Below are 19,348 nucleotides of genomic sequence, written 5' to 3'. Positions count from 1 at the left end.
CCTTTCATATTGCTGTTCTGGTAGCTACCTTGCACCTTAGATGATTAAGAATGTGATTTTGGTGTTTGCGTGCATGCTAAGTCACTTCAGTTCAGTTTAGTTCAGTCGCCCAGTCATATCCGATTCTTTGCGACCCCATGAATCATAGCACGCCAGGCCTCCCTGTCCATCACCAACTCCCGGAGTTCACTCAGACTCACGTCCATCGAGTCAGTGATGCCGTCCAGCCATCTCATCCTCTGTCGTCCCCTTCTCCTCCTGCCCCCAATCCCTCCCAGCATCAGGGTCTTTTCCAATGAGTCAACTCTTCGCATGAGGTGGCCAAAGTATTGGGGTTTCAGCTTTAGCATCAGTCCTTCCAAAGAACACCCAGGACTGATCTCCTTTAGAAGGGACTGGTTGGATCTCCTTGCAGTCCAAGGGACTCTCAAGAGTCTTCTCCAACACCACAGTTCAAAAGCATCAATTCTTCAGTGCTCAGTTTTATTCACAGTCTAACTCTCACATCCATACCTGACCACTGGAAAAACCATAGCCTTGACTAGACGGACCTTTGTTGGAAAAGTAATGTCTCTGCTTTTTAATATGCTGTCTAGGTTGGTCATTGCCTTTCTTTGGGATTGGAATGAAAACTGACCTTTTCCAGTCCTGTGGCCACTGCTGAGTTTTCCAAATTTGCTGGCATATTGAGTGCAGCACTTTAACAGCATCATCTTTCAGGATTTGAAATAGCTCCACTGGAATTCCATCACCTCCACTAGCTTTGTTTGTAGTGATGCTTTCTAAGGCCCACTTGACTTCACATTCCAGGATGTCTGGCTCTAGGTGAGTGATCACACCATCGTGATTATCTTGGTCATGAAGATCTTTTATGTACAGTTCTTCTGTGTATTCTTTCCACCTCTTCTTAATATCTTCTGCTTCTGTTAGGTCCATACCATTTCTGTCCTTTATCGAGCCCATTTTGCATGAAATGTTCCCTTGGTATCTCTAATTTTCTTGCAGAGATCTCTAGTCTTTCCCATTCTGTTGTTTTCCTGTATTTCTTTGCATTGATCCCTGAAGAAGGCTTTCTTATCTCTTCTTGCTATTCCAGTGGTCATGTATGGATGTGAGAGTTGGAGTGTGAAGAAAGCTGAGCGCTAAAGAATTGCTGCTTTTGAACTGTGGTGTTGGAGAAGACTCTTGAGAGTCCCTTGGACTGCAAAGAGATCCAACCAGTCCCTTCTAAAGGAGATCAGTCCTGGGTGTTCTTGGAAGGAATGATGCTGAAGCTGAAACTCCAGTACTTTGGCCACCTCATGCGAAGAGTTGACTCATTGGAAAAGACTCTGATGCTGGGAGGGAATTGAGGGCAGGAGGAGAAGGGGATGACAGAGGATGAGATGGCTGGATGGCATCACCGACTCAATGGACGTGAGTCTGAGTGAACTCCGGGAGTTGGTGATGGACAGAGAGGCCTGGCGTGCTGCAATTCATGGGGTCGCAAAGAGTCAGACACGACTGAGTGACTGAACTGAACTGAGGTTGGTCATAACTTTCCTTCCAAGGAGTAAGTGTCTTTTAATTTCATGGCTGCAATCACCATCTGCAGTGATTTTGGAGACCAAAAACATAAAGTCTGACACTGTTTCCACTATTTCCCCATCTATTTCCCATGAACTGATGGGACCAGATGCCATGATCTTTGCTTTCTGAATGTTGAGCTTTAAGCCAACTTTTTCACTCTCTTCTTTCACTTTCATCAAGAGGCTTTTTAGTTCCTCTTCACTTTCTGCCATAAGGGTGGTGTCATCTGTATATTTGAGGCTACTGATACTTCTCCCGGCAATCTTGATTCCAGCTTGTGCTTCTTCCAGCCCAGCATTTCTCATGATGTACTCTGCATATAAGTTAAATAAGCAGGGTGACAAGATACAGCCTTGACATACTCCTTTTCCTATTTGGAACCAGTCTGTTGTTCCATGTCCAGTTCTAACTGTTGCTTCCTGACCTGCATATAGGTTTCTCAAGAGGCAGGTCAGGTGGTCTAGTATTCCTATCTCTTGCAGAATTTTCCAGTTTATTGTTATCCACACAGTCAAAGGCTTTGGCATAGTCAACCTCTCCAAAGTCCCCCGAAATGAAACACCTGACCACCGAGCCCCCGGTGAAACCAGAATTTATTCCTTTGCCCTGCTTGCCTGCTGCCATCTACATGGAATGGACCCCACCCCCTCAATTTCCTGCGAGGAACAGCTTCTGAGTCTCAGCAGAGCCCTCTGGTCTCTGGGCAGTTACCCCTAAAATGAGCATCGGACCACAGAGCCTAGGATGGATGCCCGCCAGGGTGAAGTGTGAGCAGGGGAGATCCTGGAGGAGCTAACACTTGCCCAGCGGCGGTCTGAGAGATGAGCTGACCTGCACTGGAAATGGAAAAAGAAGGTGATGGCTCTTCCAACAGCAGCTCCTCTCCCCCAGGCAGCAAAGCTGCTGAGACAGCTCAGGGCAGATCCCTGAGGGAAGTGCCACTCTGCACACCTAGCATTTTTCATGTCTTTGGGCTTTGCCCTAACTCCCTTAGTTCTGGGGTTTTTTTTCCTTCCATAATGTGATTGCAGAGCTGGATGTTGGCAGCACTGCACTTGGATAGGATTGGGCTTTTCATTTGCAGAGAATTAACTTGGCAGAGATGGTGGTATTTAATAGCTTAGGTTGATTGATCAAAATGTCAACTATCTCATTTCTTGAAAATGTTTTATGTGTGTTGAGCTTTTTCTCCTAAGGACACAGTGTCTATTTGAATTTCCCTCTCCTAGATGAGATTTATTTGTACCATTCAGGTAGCATAATTGATGTCTTCCATATTCTACATCACAATTTATATCCAGCATTTCTAAAAGCCTGGGATTATAAGGCCACAAGGATGAGTATCTTTATTGGTCTGCCACCTAGAGATGGGCTGGATCCGTTGGGTGGCAGAGCCAATACTATCCTCTTCTTTTTTTTGAAGTAGAAGATGAAATTTACTTGAACTTTAGAGATGAAGCACACAGTTTCAAAGAAATGCCAGATATTCAGGGAGTGGTTTGCCCAGGCTTCATAGTATCTGCTCCCACTCTTAACATATACATCAGTGAAATATCATCCTTTTCCTAATAGGACTTGGTGACAGGGCTCAAAAAGGTTAGTCATTACTCCAAAGCTCTAAATAATCAAATCAGGTGGACATTCACTGATTGCTTAGTGATTGGATGTTATGATGGCCAGAAAAACTTCACTTCAAATCAACTAGATATTTAGGAAGTCCACTTAACTCTGAAGGCATGGCCTAAGAAATAATTATCTCCATTTTGTTGATGAAAGCTTAGAAGCCCGAAGAACAAGGGGCTTGTTCAACTTGATATTGAATCAAGCATGTAAGTCACGGAACTTAAATGAAAATCTTTATTAGGCATTTCTGACCTCGGGCTAAGAATGGGAGCATATTATAAAGAAAAGCAATAGAGATAGGAATGTAAAAGGAATGCGACCCTGTACTTAACACTGCTAATTATTGGAGAAATGCAAATCAAAGCTAAAATGAGGTATCATCTCACACCAGTAAGAATGATCATCATCAAAAAAATCTACAAATAATAAATGCTGGAGAGGATGTGGAGAAGAGGAAACCTTCTTACAGTGTTGGTGGGAATGTAAATTGGTGCAGTCACTGCAGAAACAGTATGCAAGTTACCATATGATCCAGCAATCCTGCTCCTGGCCATATATCTAGAGAAAACTGTAATTCTAAAAGACACATGCACACATATGATCATAGCAGCACTATTTACAATAGCCAAGACATGTCCCTTGGACTGTAAGGAGATCAAACCAATCAGTCTTAAAGGAAATCAGCCCTGAATATTTATTGCAAGGACTAATACTGAAGCTCAAGCTCCAGTACTTTGGCCACCTGATGCAAAGAGCTGACTCATTGGGAAAGACCCTGATGCTGGGAAAGAAAAGGGAGCTGCAGAGGATGAGATGGTTAGATAGGATCATGGATTTAATGGACATGAGTTTGAGCAGACTCTGGCAGATAGAGAAGGACAGGGAAGCCTGGCGTGCTGCAGTCCATGGGGTCAGAGAGAGTCAGACGTGGCTTGTGGACTAAACAAGAACGACAAGACGTGGAAGCAGCTTAAGTGTCCATCACCAGATGAATGGGTAAAGAAGTCGTGGTACATACGTATCATGGAATATGACTCAGTCATACAAAAGAATGAAATAATGCCACTTGCAACCGTATGGATGGCCCTAGACAGTATCATACTTTCTAAACTTGCCCACTTCTCTCAGTTTGACCACCTAATGGAAGCCCACCATTTCTGCCCCCCTACACCTGCCCAGTTCCAATAGTTTGAATGTAACTGTCTTACCAGCTCCCCTTATAAGTCACAGACCTGCCTCTGGAATAGTTATACGTGGCTCCCTGGTTCAATCAGGTGTGGCCTGTTGGGGCTGCAGTCATGTGGTACAGAAGACGGTCTCCTCATTCAGGTTAGAGCCAGGGCTGTTCTTCTCAGCCCAAGGTGGCAGATATCTCAGGAGAGGGCAGTGGGGCTTGTGGTCACTGTGACTGTCCACTCTAAATAACACGCTAACCCGGCCAACACTATTTCCCTAGGCAACCGATCGTTTATGCTAATTCGTCTTCCGGCTTCTTTTAAGTGAAGGGCAGCTGAGGCTGGCTGGTGGTTGTGTCCATTTGTGGGACCTACTTATAAAGCTGTAAGAGAGACTCCAGAGGAAGAAGAAAGTGAGAGAAGAAAATGGCTATCAATTAGAGAGCTGATAATTTTGTTATTCTGGCAGCAACATGATATAATGACTAGATGTAGGTCCCTGGGATGTACAATTATTCACCATGAGGCCTCCAGCGAGACGGGTCATGGCTCAGAGCTTGGTTTGCATCTATAAAACAGGAGATGATAATAGCATGTGCCACCTACTTGCCTCTCCCGGGATGTCTGAGGACAAGTTAACATTTGCACTGTGCTTTGAAACTCTGGGATGAAAGGTGTGACTAGACTACAAAGAGGCATTGTACTTGGTGATATACATTTGGTCAGGAGCCACTCTGGATTCTTCTGAGGCCAGACCTGGTAGACTCAATGAAAGTGGGGGGCGACAGCAGGGGAGGGGTTAGAGGCAGTGAATGTCACGCCCTCTCCCCACCCCAACCTGTTAGCCTGAGCAAGGACCTGTGGTCTGTCTCCTCAGGAAAAGTCCAGCACTGGAGATCAACTCGCTGATAGACTGAAGGGTGTGGGAACTGTGGGTTGTCTCTGATTTGCAAAAGAAGTTCTCAAAGCAGCAAGACTGGATCGGGGGCAGCTTCTCCCTGGAGTGCTGGTGGGGAAGGTGATAACCTAGCCTTGCCTTGCTCTGCCTCCTCCCAATCCCCCTGCCACCTGCATTGATGACCTCCAGGCAAGGCTGGGAGATACATCCAGTCAGTTTCACAGGACATGGGCCCTCAAACAGTCACCAGTACCTCCTGCATCACGTCCTTTTCTCAGTCTCTTTGGTATTTACTGTCCTCGTTGAGGCTGTCCCTGATGGTTATTTTAATTTACTCACAGACACTGTGGAAGGGTGGGCTGTTAATAGGGGGTGGCCCAGTATTGGCTTGCTCTGGGCCCTAGAACTTGCTTGGGCAGATCCCTAATTGCTGAATGGTCCCAAGATGCTGAAAACCCAGCTATCTTCTTTTTAACTCCCACCTGCTTCTGAATCAAGATCCCTTGACCTTCATTTATTCACCTCCTCACACCATCTGATCAAACCTTGATTACTCAGAACACCTGGTGAATTCCGTGGTTCTGAGTGACATTTAGAGTTAAGTAGAGGTAGGGTTATCTTATTTTAAATTGAAAAAAAAAAAAGTAATAACCCTACCTCTCCTGGTGGTTCAGATGGTTAAAGAATCTGCGTGCAGTGTGGGTAGACCTAGGTTCGATCCCTGGGTCAGGAAGATCCCCTGGAGGAGGGTATGGCAACCCACTCCAGTATTCTTGCCTGGAGAATCCCTATGGAAAGAGGAACCCGGCGAGCTGCAGTCCATGGGGTCGCAAAAAGTCGGACACGACTGAGCAACTAAGCACAGCACACGAGGTTTTTTTTTTTTTTAAACTACAGTTGATTTACAATATAGTTTCTGCTGTACTGCAAAGTGATTCAGTAATCCATTTATATACATTCTTTTTTATGTTATTTTAAAAAAATATTTATTTGTTTTATTTTTTGGTTGTTGCGGGTCTTCGTTGCTGCATGTGGGCTTTCTCTAGTTCAGGCAAGCAGGGGCTTCTGTTTCCTGTGGTGTGCAGGCTTCTCACTGCAGGGGCTTCTCGTTGCAGAGCATGGGCTCCAGGTGTGTGGGCTTTGGTAGCTGCAGCTCTCGGGCTCTAGAGCGCTGGCTCAGTAGTCTAGCTCCATGGCATGTGAGATCTTCCCGGACCAAGGATAGAACCAGTGTCCCGTGCATTGCCTGGCAGATTCTTAACCGCTGGACCACCAGGGAAGCCCTCTTTTTCATATTCTTTTCCATTATGGGTTTATTACAGGATACTGAATATAGTTCCCAGTGCTATGCAGTAGAGTCTTGCTGTTTATCCAGCCTATATATAATGGTCTGCGTCTGCTGATCCCAAACTCCCAAGCCAGCCCTCCCTGATTCCCCTACCCCTTGGCAGTCTCAAGTCTGTTCTCTGTACTTGTAAGACTGTTTCTGTTTCACAGATAAATTCATTTGTGTCATACTTTAAATACCATATATAAGTGATATCATGTGATATTTGTCTTTCAGGCTTACTTTGCTTAGTATGATAATCTCTAGGTCCGTTCATGTGGCTGAAAATGGCATTCTTTCTCTTTTAGGCTGAGCAATATTCCATTTTGTATATATATATATAATATATATTACATATCTATCTATCTATCTATAATCCACTCATCTGTTGGTGATGGACATTTAGGTGGCTTCTATGTCTTGGTTCTTGTAAGTAGTGCTGCTGAGAACACTGGGGTGCATGTATCTTTTTGCATTAGAATTTTGTTGAGATATGTGCCCAGGAGTGGGATTGCTGGATCATATGGCAGCTCTATTTTTAGCTTTTTAGGACCCTTCAAACTGTTCTCCAATAGCGACTGCACCAATTTACATGCCCAGCAACAGTGCAGGAGGGTCCCTTTTAGGAGAGGTAGGTTTTAATCTAGGTCTCTCCTCTCCTCATGCACTTGAGAGGTGCTTTTGACCTCTGAGACTGATTTTTTTCATCTGTTAAAATGAGATAATAATGTCTATCTTACCTAGTCACAGGAATCTCTTGAGAATTAGATGATTTAAAGCATATGAGAGCATGTTGCAAACTGGGCCACTATGCAAATGGTAGTGATTCTGTTGAAGACGGTCATTAGACCCTGGACCTGTGTGAGTGTATTGTATGCATGTGATAAACTGACTAGAATTTAAATTGGTTAATTAAGTTGAAGTTTTAAAATGTTCCTAATTAAGTCACTGAGCAGCAGCAGGGTCCAAATAAGCTTATCTGAACCTCTGTGCCCACAAAGAGGCTCCTGGGAAGGGTGTTGAGGCTCCGGTGACATCAAGGACAGTAAGGGCACGAGTCTGACTTCCTCATAGATCTCGCCTCGGTGGCGATGGGTTTCCAGCCCTGGGAACGTGCCACAGGGCATCTGGCATCCCAGGGCATGTGGTTCAGACTGTATTTTCAGAGTGATGAGAAACCACTGGAAGGTTTAAAATAGAGGAGTAGCCTGATCTAATTTAAGTTTTACAGCTTTTCTTAGGCTGTTGTATGGAAATGAAATGTAGGTGTTTGTAGTCCTGACATCATTGTTTTCACTGATGAGCCTCTGAGCCTCCGGCCTGTGTTTGGGGAATTCCCCCACCAAGGGATTGCCCCGCCACCCCACTCCCAGGCGGGTGATTTTTCCCACCTCCTCCACCTCCAGAAGCTGAATAGGCTGGATGTCCCTTTGCCCAACTCTAACAGCTAAGGGATGGACATGAGTGCTCCACCAGCCACTGCAAATCCAGTTCCAGTGAGACAAAGATCTGGGACAAGGCAGGTTTATTCCAGCAGAGGCCATGGTAGCCAGGCCAGGGGCCCAGTGGAGTCCAGAGACTAGTACTGCCCAAGGGGGTCATGCTAGAGAGGTGTCTATGTCCAGTAGGGACCGCTTAACATCGTGACCAAGCTCATCCTGGACCATGACTTCACTGTAGCAGCTCCTCGGCATCTCTCTGAGGCTAGTGCTCTTGCCTTCTCATCGTCTGTGAATTTCCTGAGAGACTTCCAATAATCATCTTTGTGCTCAACTAAACTAGAGTTGGTGTGCGTTGTTTGCTTGCCATCAAGAGTATTGATCCATTTAAAGGGAAGGGGTGAGTGGGGAGACTTCTTAGAGGCTTTCACAGTTGGCGGGTGAGGCAAGATGGCGGCTTGATTGAGCATGGAGTGCAGGTGAAAACAGGGTGTGAAGTGAATTTTAGATGGTGTTGGAGGAAGAGTCACCAGAATTTCTTGATAATTCATATGTAGTGAGAAGCAATGAGCAATCAAGGGAAACTTGATATTTGGCTTGAAAATGCTTACGCCCATTTGTGGAAAGCTAGAAAAAGTCTGGCACTAAACTTTTATCAAGACTTAACTGAGAGGTTGCCTGGAGCTGTGGTAAGAACAGAGGCCTTACTTCATATATTTTTAAAAAGTCTTTATTGAATTTGTTAAAATATTGCTTCTGCTTTCTGTTTTGGCTTTTTGGCTCCAGGCATGTGGGATCTTAGTTCCCTGACAGGGGATCAAACCCACACCCCCTTGCATTTGGAAGGTGAAGTCTTAAACACTGGACACCAGAGAAGTCCCATTACATCGTATTTTATACACAAAAGCATGATTTATGTTATACTTCTTTTTCATATTAAAAAATGGTAACATCTGGGTGCTTGTTTTTTATATGTTGTGTATTTTGTGAGTAAAATTAACAAATATTTTAAGAGAAACCTTTGGAAATTTTGGGAAAGTATTAAAGACAGAATTAAATTAACGACGAATGTTTGGGTCTATTGAAAAGTGGAAGAAAAAAAAAGTTTCTTGGCTGAATAAAAGAAGTGCTGCTATTTCAAAGGAGAAAAACGAGATGGGAACACACGAAGATTTCAGTACGAAGTCATCAATCACTTTACTCTGGAGTGGAAATTTTCACAACCAAATGGCAGAGTACCATTATCTTCTTAAATAGCATTAATTTCATCTTTTGAAAGTAAAGCCGTGCTGAATCCAAAGCTAACCAAATCTGAGATAGTAGTTTACCTGCACCAGAGATGAGGCACTCCTGAGAGGGTTTGGGAGGAGACTGCCTGATTTTGCCCCCTCCCACCAGTCTGGGCCTGGCGTGGAAGGTGGGGGAGAGAAAGGCTGGGCTGGGGGAGTGAGGCAGGAGCGCGACTTGCCAAAAGTTATAGAAAAAGATGAGGTTGTCAAAGCCAAGAAGGGTTAGTTACGATTCAAGGCATGAGTTTAAAGCATGAATCAGTTTACAGGCTGATTTGTTCACTGCAAATCTTGGTTGCCAAATCCTGGGGAGGCGAACCCAAAGCAGAGCAAAATCCAAATGGATAATTGGCCAAAAAGCCAAGGTTGGCACAAATGGCGGGACGGAAAAGAGGGTGCTCAGAGGACTAGGGAGCAGGCCCGGAGTTGTCCTGGAATTGGTGGTTTACCGCATTCTCTCATGGGTGGGAGAAAATCTTGGATGGTGAAGAAACAACTCTTCCGAGGAATGAACAGACCTTCTAGATCCCAGAGGGATTCCTGAGATCCAGAGGCCTATATATGAGGGAAATTGTAATATAAATAAATCAGATTGATTTTATTCTAGATTCATCTACCCACCCATCCATTTATCAGTTCTGGATTATATTAATAGACCTACATATACCAACATCATTCACTCAAATTAACTCTGATGGAAATATATGCAAAGAAAAGAAGTTTTTTGAATTTTAAATAGGGGGTAGGGTTGTGAAAATGACTTTTGAAAAGATAATCAAATAGGTTCTTTAAGGATCAGCTTTTAAGATAAGAATTATTTGAAGCAGCATAAAAATGTTTACATGTAAGTGAGTACTGCTACAGTCCTTCAAGTATGTCTTTCTTCAAGGAAGCTAAACAAAATTGGAGAGAGATTTTGTTTATTGTCCTTAGCAAACCTTTTGTTTATAGATAGGGTAGAGCTAAACTTCATTCCAGAAAATGTCTGAATTAGTATATTTGTAAAGTAATAGATTTCCTTTTTATGAGAATTGTTTCTAGCAAACTCTATCCCAGTAATAAGAAAGGTATTGCAGTTGGGAGGAAAAAAAGACCTATTCAGACTGATTACATCAACACTCATAACGTAAGTTGTCCAATGTTTTGAATTCTTTCATCTCTATCAGAGCAGATACATCAAAGTTAAAGAGATCTAGAAATCTCTAGAATAGAACTGTAAAGTGGAAAATGTAACAATTACAGTCACGTCACTCCGGAAGTTTCATTTGAATTACAGAGAGCCGTGGTGATGGGAATCCTATTGAGAAGAACATCTAAGTTTCAGTATTTCCCTAAATAAAGATCTCATTTATACTGCTGGTTGGAGGAGCAACCCCAGTGGCTCAAGTTCACCCTGATGATTAATGACAGTGCCATTAGCCTGGTGTTAATCACCCTTTCCAAGGAGCCAGGCCCCTCCCCTCCCCCAGCTCAGAAGACATTCTTCATCCTCAGCTCTGTTCTGTGATTATAGACCATAGAAAATAATAGCGGTTCTGGAGGCTAGCCAGCCCCAACTCTCTTCTTTGCTTTGGGTCTTTTCTCTAACTTCTTTATCTCACATACTTCCCATCAGCTGCTTCTCTTTAAGCTGTAAATGTATGCATACACACAACACACAACACACACACTAAACCTGGGAGCTCAGCAGAAAACAAGTCCATGCTTGCAGGGAGCTTAGAGAGACCAGTCCAGGAGACAGAGAGCAAGAAAGAAGGCCCTGGTGGCTGCTCAGCTCGGGCTTGCCATTTTCTCCCCTGGCAGATGGTTTCCGACCCTCCTTCCAGGTCCAGATCAGCCTAAAGCTCAGAGTGGGCAGCCTGCCCACCATGAGTGACATCTGTGTTTCTAGGAAGTCTCTCTTCTACTGACACAACCTGCCCTTCCTGCTCAGGCCTGAAAGCCTGTGCTGGGGAGCCTTGCCTTTAGCTGAAGTGATAATCCTCCTTAACATGCAAATCCCCTGGGAGAAGGGACAATGGACAGCTTCTCCATCCTTTGCACTTGAGGGGGAGTGAGATTCTGAACCTGGCGGGTGCACCTGCCCCCTTGGGTACTCTGGGCCCGTGATGCAGAAAACAGAGCTCTTTCTGACCCAGGGTTCTCTGGAATTCGTGTGGTGATGAGTAAAATGAATTGGGATTCCCTGGGGATGGCGCATATGGGGAAGGGCCGAGGCAAGCGATCTGACCCTCCCATGGAACTCTGGTCTGGCTTCCTGTAGTGGCAGAGTTTTTTGCTAGATGGTCTCCTTACGGAGGGCTTCCCTGGTGGCTCAGATGGTAAGGAATCTGCCCGCAAGGCAGGAGACACGGGTTTGATCCCTGGGTCAGGAAGATCTCTTGGAGAAGGGAATGGTCGCCCACTCCAGATTTCTTGCCTGGAGAATCCCATGGACAGAGGAACCTGGCTACCGTCCATGGGGTCACAAAGAGTTGGACAAGACCGAGTGACTAACACTTTTACTTTCTTTCCCCTTGCAGAACAGTAGGCAGAGACTGTGTTGGTCATTTCTATATTCTCAGTGCTGAGCATCACATCCTAAATCCAGCAGACTCTTAAGAACTATTTACAGAATGAATGAATGAATGAATGAGCAAGTGATATGCTTGGCGGGCCCTCCCTTGGCAAGAACAACTTGGAGCAAGTTCCCGGCGTGCTCATCAAGCCCGGCCACCTGGAGCAGTGACACCGGCTGCCCGCTCCGTCCACACTCGCGGGGCCCTCTGAATCTCCTTTGCACAATAGGCACCGGGGCTCTTTGCATCCCTCTGGGGCCGTGCCAGGGCAGCTGCTTTCCCACCCCGCTCACTCCCCGACTGAGGCTCTGCTCTTTTTTTCCCAAACCTTTCCATCTGGCTTTGAGCCAGGAAGGCCTCGAAGTCACACTCAGAATTTCCATGACAGTAAATAGACCAAATGAAGCCCTTTCCAGACCCTGAAAGCAGTCTCTTCCAACCCCGCCGTGTCTGGCAGCATTTTTATTCGCTCCGTTTTGATACAGGCCTGTGGAAGGTCAACGACTCCTTTAAAAATAAGGAAAACATGGCCGAGGGCCCAGGGGCTAAACTGCTGACAGTGCAGTTCTTTGCAACAGCTCACAGTTGCCTGCCGAAGCCTCACAGAGATTCCTCACAAAGGTCTGCAATCTATTATGCTCCAGTCCGACTGCTGCATTCTAATGTAAAAACAGATCCTTGGATCAACACCCTATAAAAAGCCAAGAAAAATGTGGTAGTGTTCTTTCCTGGCTCAAGCTGAGAGGTTTCTGAGGGAAGAATCCTTTGCAAGCCTGCAGGCCTGTACCTGTGTGGTTTTCATGGTAACTCGATCCATTCAGGATCCCAGCAAGATGTGGCGGTTTCAGGTATTAGCACTCGCCTTGTGGAGGCGAAGAATGAAAAATGCCCAAAGGGACAAACCCCCAGATTATTTCCGTGGAACCAGAATCAGGGGCGATGCTCCCCAGTCTTTCATCCATTTCCCTTCTGCTTTCAGTCTGGATGAAATCTTTCTGGAAGATGGCACTTTAAAACCTCTGCTCCAAATATGTTCCTAACAGGCTCCCCAACTAAAATACAGCCGCTTTCTTAAAATAAAATAACAAGCTGGCTGCCCAGAGATCCTGGCCAAGCCCAAACAAAAATAAAGCTTCTTGCTTCCTTGGACATTGCTGGCCACTGGTGCATAAAATCTACACGGGGGAAAAAATGTGATTAAGTTAGATCAATTGCGATATTTGAAGGTTTGGAAAACAAGACCCTCTATTCCCCTTCCTGTCGGCTTGTCTCTTTTCTCCCAGCCTGACCTCTTTCCCCTCCCCGCTAAGAATGCCTTTGGGGACCAGGAGTGCGAAGTGTCAGGAAAGGCAGGATAACCAGTTTTAATCTATTTTACCGGACTGTAACCACTGCTGGTGCCACCCTGGCACTAGCCACTCACGCAAGCTCATCCCTTCCCTGGAGGTCGGCCAAGTTGCTGTTCGCTTTCTGTCTGCTTCATTTGTTCACCTATTGGCAATTACCTTGCTGAGATCATTGTTTTTCTCTTCTGTATTTTTAGCTCAGTATGAACCTTGCAGCAGGATGACTGTCTCAGACCCAGCCTTTCCTTTTCAGAGTGTAACAAGCCTTGTTTTGGCTGAATGTGTGGAAGTAACTTTCTCTGTGCTAAAAGAAGATTTACCTTATGTGTGCTTTGGCCAAATATACGTGCAGACTTTGCTTTATTGACTGTGGACTCATATGCTGCCAGGCACACGTTTATCTGGATAAACACACACATAACACACATGCGCACATGTCTCCCTAGTTTAATTTTGATCCAAATGGAGTCAACAGTAAGTACTGAATCCTGTTCTTGTCTAAAAGTTGGATTCATTCACTGCCTCACCTTGGTCTGTGGTCAGATGTCAGTGCCTATATTACATTCCCTGTGCCAAACACAGTACCCGGCATGTGTAGATACTCAATACATGTTGAATGGATAAAAAGACAAATGGACGGTTTCCAAATGGATATTCAGGCTGGGAGAAAATCTAAGAAGGGAAGAAATGCCACAAAGGTGCTACTTTCTGCTTCATTTCCTGACCTTAATTTTGAGCATTTTAGAGGGAAGGCTATGTGTTTGTGGTTATTTAGGTTCAACTCCATTATCTTCTTCTCAGACAACGTTTCCTTATTTTGTCTAAAGAAGCTATCTTGCTACCCACTTAATCACTTGCTCTAAGAGTCCCTTGCATAATTGTCTTTACAGTGCTTTTCCCCATGTGAAATGATTGTCTTTCTATTTGCTTATTTGTTATCTGTGTTTCCTCTTTGAAATGAACTATTTTATGTCTGTCTTTTTGTTGTGGTATCTTCAGTGCTTATATTGGTGTCTATAGCACAGAGAAGTTATTCAATAGAGATGTATTAAGTAGCTAAGTAGATGAACCCTCTTTTGCCTGGTCACAGAAGCCTGGAGGGAGCAATTAAAAGAAACAAGTCAAAAGCTAACAGCTCAACTTCTCCCAAATCCTTTCTTTCCCTGGAATACCTCCTGCTATCTGACCTTGAATGACTAGCCTTCCCATCTAATCAGCTGATGCTCATCTCTAATGCCCTTTTTTCCTGGTGCCCACAGATCATTCCCAATGATGTGGGCTGGGAATTATATGCTTCTGACCTGTGGGCACCACTGCTCCCTCCAGCACTATTGCTGACTGGATCCTTCCCTGCCTTGTCCGCTCACTGTCTGTAAGCTGTCAGCCCTTCCCCTCACTGCAGAGCAGGCACATGTGGAAATGGAGCTCTCACACACCTGCAGGGGCCAGAGCCTCTGGGCTGAATGGTTTACAACTCCCCCAATCTGCCTCAGATGCTGCTCTCTGCCTCATTCCTCATCTTCCTGCCATCTGTCTCCTTGTCCTGTTTTTCCACTTAAGCTCCTACAAAGACCTCTTGTTTTGACCTCTGCTTTCTTACCTGGATCACAGTTAGGATTCTCCCTCTGACCACAGTGTGCTCAGCAGACCTGGGTTAAACAACCTGGGCCTTCCAGCCTGGAGCCACTGGTTTCCCTCTCCAGGGGTAATTGGGTTGTACACGCCATCCCATACCCTCGCTTCCTCTACGTTTCCTACAATTCCGGTAGCTACAGTGCTTGTCACGCCCTCACAACTCCACATTGACTTTTTATGCCCGATGGAACCATTATTTTAGCAGGCACCAGATTGGCTGCTTCACCTTATTTCTCATGAGGTGATCATAATATATGCCATTTGTTGTACACTTTCTATGCATCAACTCCTGGTGAAAAACTCTTTATGAAATCTTGTTTACTTATCTTAGAAGTTCTTTGAGTAATGTGTTAGTATATCAGTTTGTTAGGATTGTCATAACAAAATACCTCATGCTGGGTGGCCTGAATAACAGAAATTTATTTCTAAGAGTTCTGGAGGCTGGAAGTCCAAGATCAAGGCTCCAGCAAGGTAGGTTTCATTCTGAGTCCTAGTCTCTCAGCTTGTAGGCAGCGGCCATCTCTCTGATTCCTCACATGGGTGGGAGGAAAGGGAGCAAGAAGATGGGAGAGAAAGAGAGGGAGAGAGAGGCAGAGCCAGAGAACCACACACATATACAGAGAGACCCAGAGAGAGACAAAGGGGGACGTAGGAGGAGAGGATGCTGCTAGCTCAGCTCAGTGTCTCTTCTTACATGGACACTTATCCTATTGGAGCAGGGCCCCACCCTTGTGGCTTCATTTAACCTTGTTATTTCCTTACTCTAAATATAATCACATGGGAAACTTGAAATTCTACATATAAATTGCGGACAAACACATGCATTCGGTCCATAGCAGTCACTTAGCTGATTTTAGGGGTGAAAAAAAAAAATGGATGCTTAGAGACACTAAGTAATTTCTACAAAGTTATACTACCAGTTCATGGCAGAGTTAGGATTTGAACTCAACTAGACTGACACCTGAGCTGATCTGAGTGCTATCCTATACTATCTTTCCATTACTATGCCCTTACTTCGACATCTTTATTACTTGGCAGCACCTATATTTGCTCTGGAGTCAGACAGTCCTGAATTCAAATCTTCACTATGCAACTCTGGGCTGTATAATCTTGGGTGAATCATTTCTCTCCTTCTCCAGGATGTAGCCTGGAAAATTTAAGGGTAAATACAGCTTTTCCTTTGCATTTAAATCTCATCTCTTCTAGACATTGTCTGCCTTGTAAGATTAATAATAATGATAACTACCACTACTACTGTAAGCTGCTGCTGTTGATTCTCTATTAACATTATTCCTACTCCTTCTCTGTCTCCTTGAACCACTAAAATGTATTTAGTCCTTGCTGTATGCCAGTGAAATAGGTATTGGTAACAGAGTGATAGGAAAGCTAAACAAACTGTTGAAGATCATCAACTAGAGAGTGACCTAGGGTTGAATACACATCTGTCTATTTCTAAAGCCTGCTCTTTTTCCCTGATATGTTTTATTTTGGAGGGGGGGCTGAAAAAATTGCCTCCATCCCACTCTTCTCTACAATTGACTTCCCAGTAGCACACTATCGGCACAGTAACAAAGGCAATCTGAAATGTATTTAAGAATTGAAGGGAAATTTGAGTTATATTATTGTAAAAAATCCAAAGGCCTGTAATGATTTAGCTTTGGGTGATAAGACCCTTGTGTAGGCAAGACTTGCTTTATGATGTTATGGTGTATGAGGTCAGAACCAAAAGAGATCAGAGGAGCAGCCTGTGTTCTCATTTGATAGTGGTGGTACATCATCACCCTCACTCCTGATGGCTCTATGTGAGCTTTATGTTGTGGGATGAGAAGGTGGGATTCTATTTCAGGTAGATCACAGCCACTACTGGAAATCTCTCAGAGTACAGGGAAATAATGACCACTGTCAGCATCCTGGAAATACTGAAAGTCATCTAAAATGAAGCATGAATAGGGAGGCTATTTGTGCCTCTTTCACTCTTTCTTCCAGTCCTCTCTGCAAAGACCTGGGTGTGCTGCATTACTGCAGAGGACTGAGCTTGGGTGATCACATATGTTTCTGGAATTCCCTGCTTCCTCTGAAAGAGGTGGAATTTTCCTAAATAATTCTCATGAAGAGAGCAACAGCAAGAAGGAGTTCTGTTTTGTTGTCCATGCCCCAGTCTCACTGATTTTGCATTATTTCCTATTTATGACTGGGGAACTAATGTCTCCCTTTGAAGGTGGTCTTTTGATTTGGGGAAATGTGATTTTCAATTTTATGAGGGTTGGAGAGGCTGTGAAGCTGGAAAAGGGGCACATCTTTTTATTGGAATTGCCTGTTATACATCTTTAGTTTATACCTTTCCCTTTCTCCTGAGGGGAATGTTTCTTCAGCTGAGAATCAATGCATCCATCATGAACCAGTACTACATCTAGGAATGTTTGAAGATAGCCATTTAATGCACTGAAGTGGAGAAAAAAATTGAGATATATGGGTTTTGCATTCTTAACTTTTGCATTCTTCATGGGCTAAGCGCTGGAATACAGTTGTTATTAAATAAACATTTGTTAAATAAACATGTGGAATGCCTTCAAGAAATGCCTTCTTCTTGGAAAGTCTCCAGAATCTCCTTGTATTCTTCAGTAAGTTCTTGCAGACAGGATCTTGGTTTCATAGTTTGCCAGTAGACATAAAAGCCAACGGAAGCTATTCAAGACAGCCTTGATGAGACTGTGATCCAAGCAGACTTCCTCTGGGGCTTGGGTGACAAAATGCAGCATAATGTTGATGAGGACATGCAGTCTGGCACCTGGCAGACTAGAGGCTTTGGGCGCCTCCAGCTGCAGCCCCTTGGCATGGGCCCTGATGTTCTCAAGATGGGCAGGGATAGGAAAAGCTTCTCTTGGGGACTTTGTGGACAATAGAGAGGAACATCACTGTGGACACTGAGGCCAGCAGGCTGGCGGGGGATGTGTGAGGCGTCCTAGCAGAGATTCTCAGGAATAAGAAGGTCATGCAGGTAGATATCAAAGTGGAAGATACTTGGCATATAAAATATGCCATGCCAGGGGATACTTAATGGCTTAGTTTTCAATCAAGAAATGTTTGCGCTAAGAGTCTTGTGCCTTGAACCATCCCAGCCCTTGTACTGTCAGAGTTCACAGAGTGCTGTTGACCTCACTCTGTATTCTGAAGTCTGAGTGCAACACTCAGCAACTGAGCTGCTCCTCTCATGTTCATTCCAGATTATTTCATTGAAAGACTCTCTTTAGTCTCCCTTCTTAGCTATTTCCTTTTGAAGAATCACCCAGCACTTTTCAGTGATGTCTTCTGTGCTTGCCTGCTTTACCTTTTCTTCCTTTTGCCTTAGTTTTCCTACTCAAGCTACATTTCCATCCCAGTGTCAGGCATATTTCAACCTGTAAAAACAAGGAAGGAGGGGAGGGAGGAGAAGCTGATGGGAGGCTTGGCCACCACTTCACCTTCTGACAAAAGGGCAAGTCACAACCTTTCTAGGCTTCCTTCCATGTGCTAATCTGTACCCCGGGGATCAGAGGGGTGAATTACTGCACTGAGGTTTAGGGAGGAAATGCCAATAAAAAGCCAGTAAAACCCTTTTAAGACCTGAAGGGCTGTGTCCAGGCCCAGCTATCCACTCGCCTGTATGTTGTGCAAACCACGAACACAGGATGGGCAGGGCCTGAGCACCAGGGGAGGTAGGAGGGGCTCCCCTGGGGGTTGGGGAAGGTAGCGGTTTGGAACTAAGTTACTGGGATGTCCTGACAGGCAAGACAAAGGCGAAAGTTCAAGCATTAGTTCCAGAAATAGCTAAATCAAGCACATGTGCAGAGTCAAGAAGGAGAAAGAGTGTGGGCTTTAAATTCAGCAAGAGCAAGGTTTAAGCTGTGGTTCAAACACTAGCTTTGGGCAAGTAACCATCTCTGAGTCTCAGTTTCCTTGTGGGTGAAGTGGGGATAAAACTGAGCCCATCTTAATGGGTTACTGTGAGGCTTAAAAGTGCCAAAACATCCAAAACAATGAACACACCCCCGAGAATCAATTACTTTTTACTCTATTGGCCTTGTTCATTGTTCTCCTTTTTGGGGTTCACTCAGAGAAACTGGGAGAAAGAATCAAAATAAAGGATCAAAAATCAAAGAAATTGAAGGACTTCCCTAGTGGTCCAGTGATTAAGGATTTGCCTTCTAAAGCAGGGGATGTAGGTTCGATTCCTGGTTGGGGAACTAAGGTCCCACAAGCTATAGGGAGACTAAGCCTGTGCACTGCAACTGATAATCCTATATGCCACGACTAGAGAGAAGCCCATTTGCTGCAATGAAAAATCTACGTGCTGCAACTAAGACCCAATGCAGCTAAAAATTAATAAGTAAATAAACACTAAAAAAATTAAATCTTGGCAGGTCAGGAAGATCCCCTGGAGGAGGGCATTCCAGTATTCCAGGCAAGAATACTGGAGGATCCCACTCCAGTATTCTTGCCTGGAGAATTT

Source organism: Bos grunniens, chromosome 15 (genome assembly GCF_055505025.1).
Source record: "Bos grunniens cultivar Pamir isolate PY7600 chromosome 15, Bosgru_T2T1.0, whole genome shotgun sequence".
Taxonomy (NCBI): Eukaryota; Metazoa; Chordata; class Mammalia; order Artiodactyla; family Bovidae; genus Bos; species Bos grunniens.
The sequence above is the reverse complement of the archived record's forward strand: the minus strand, read 5'-3'. Positions refer to the sequence as shown.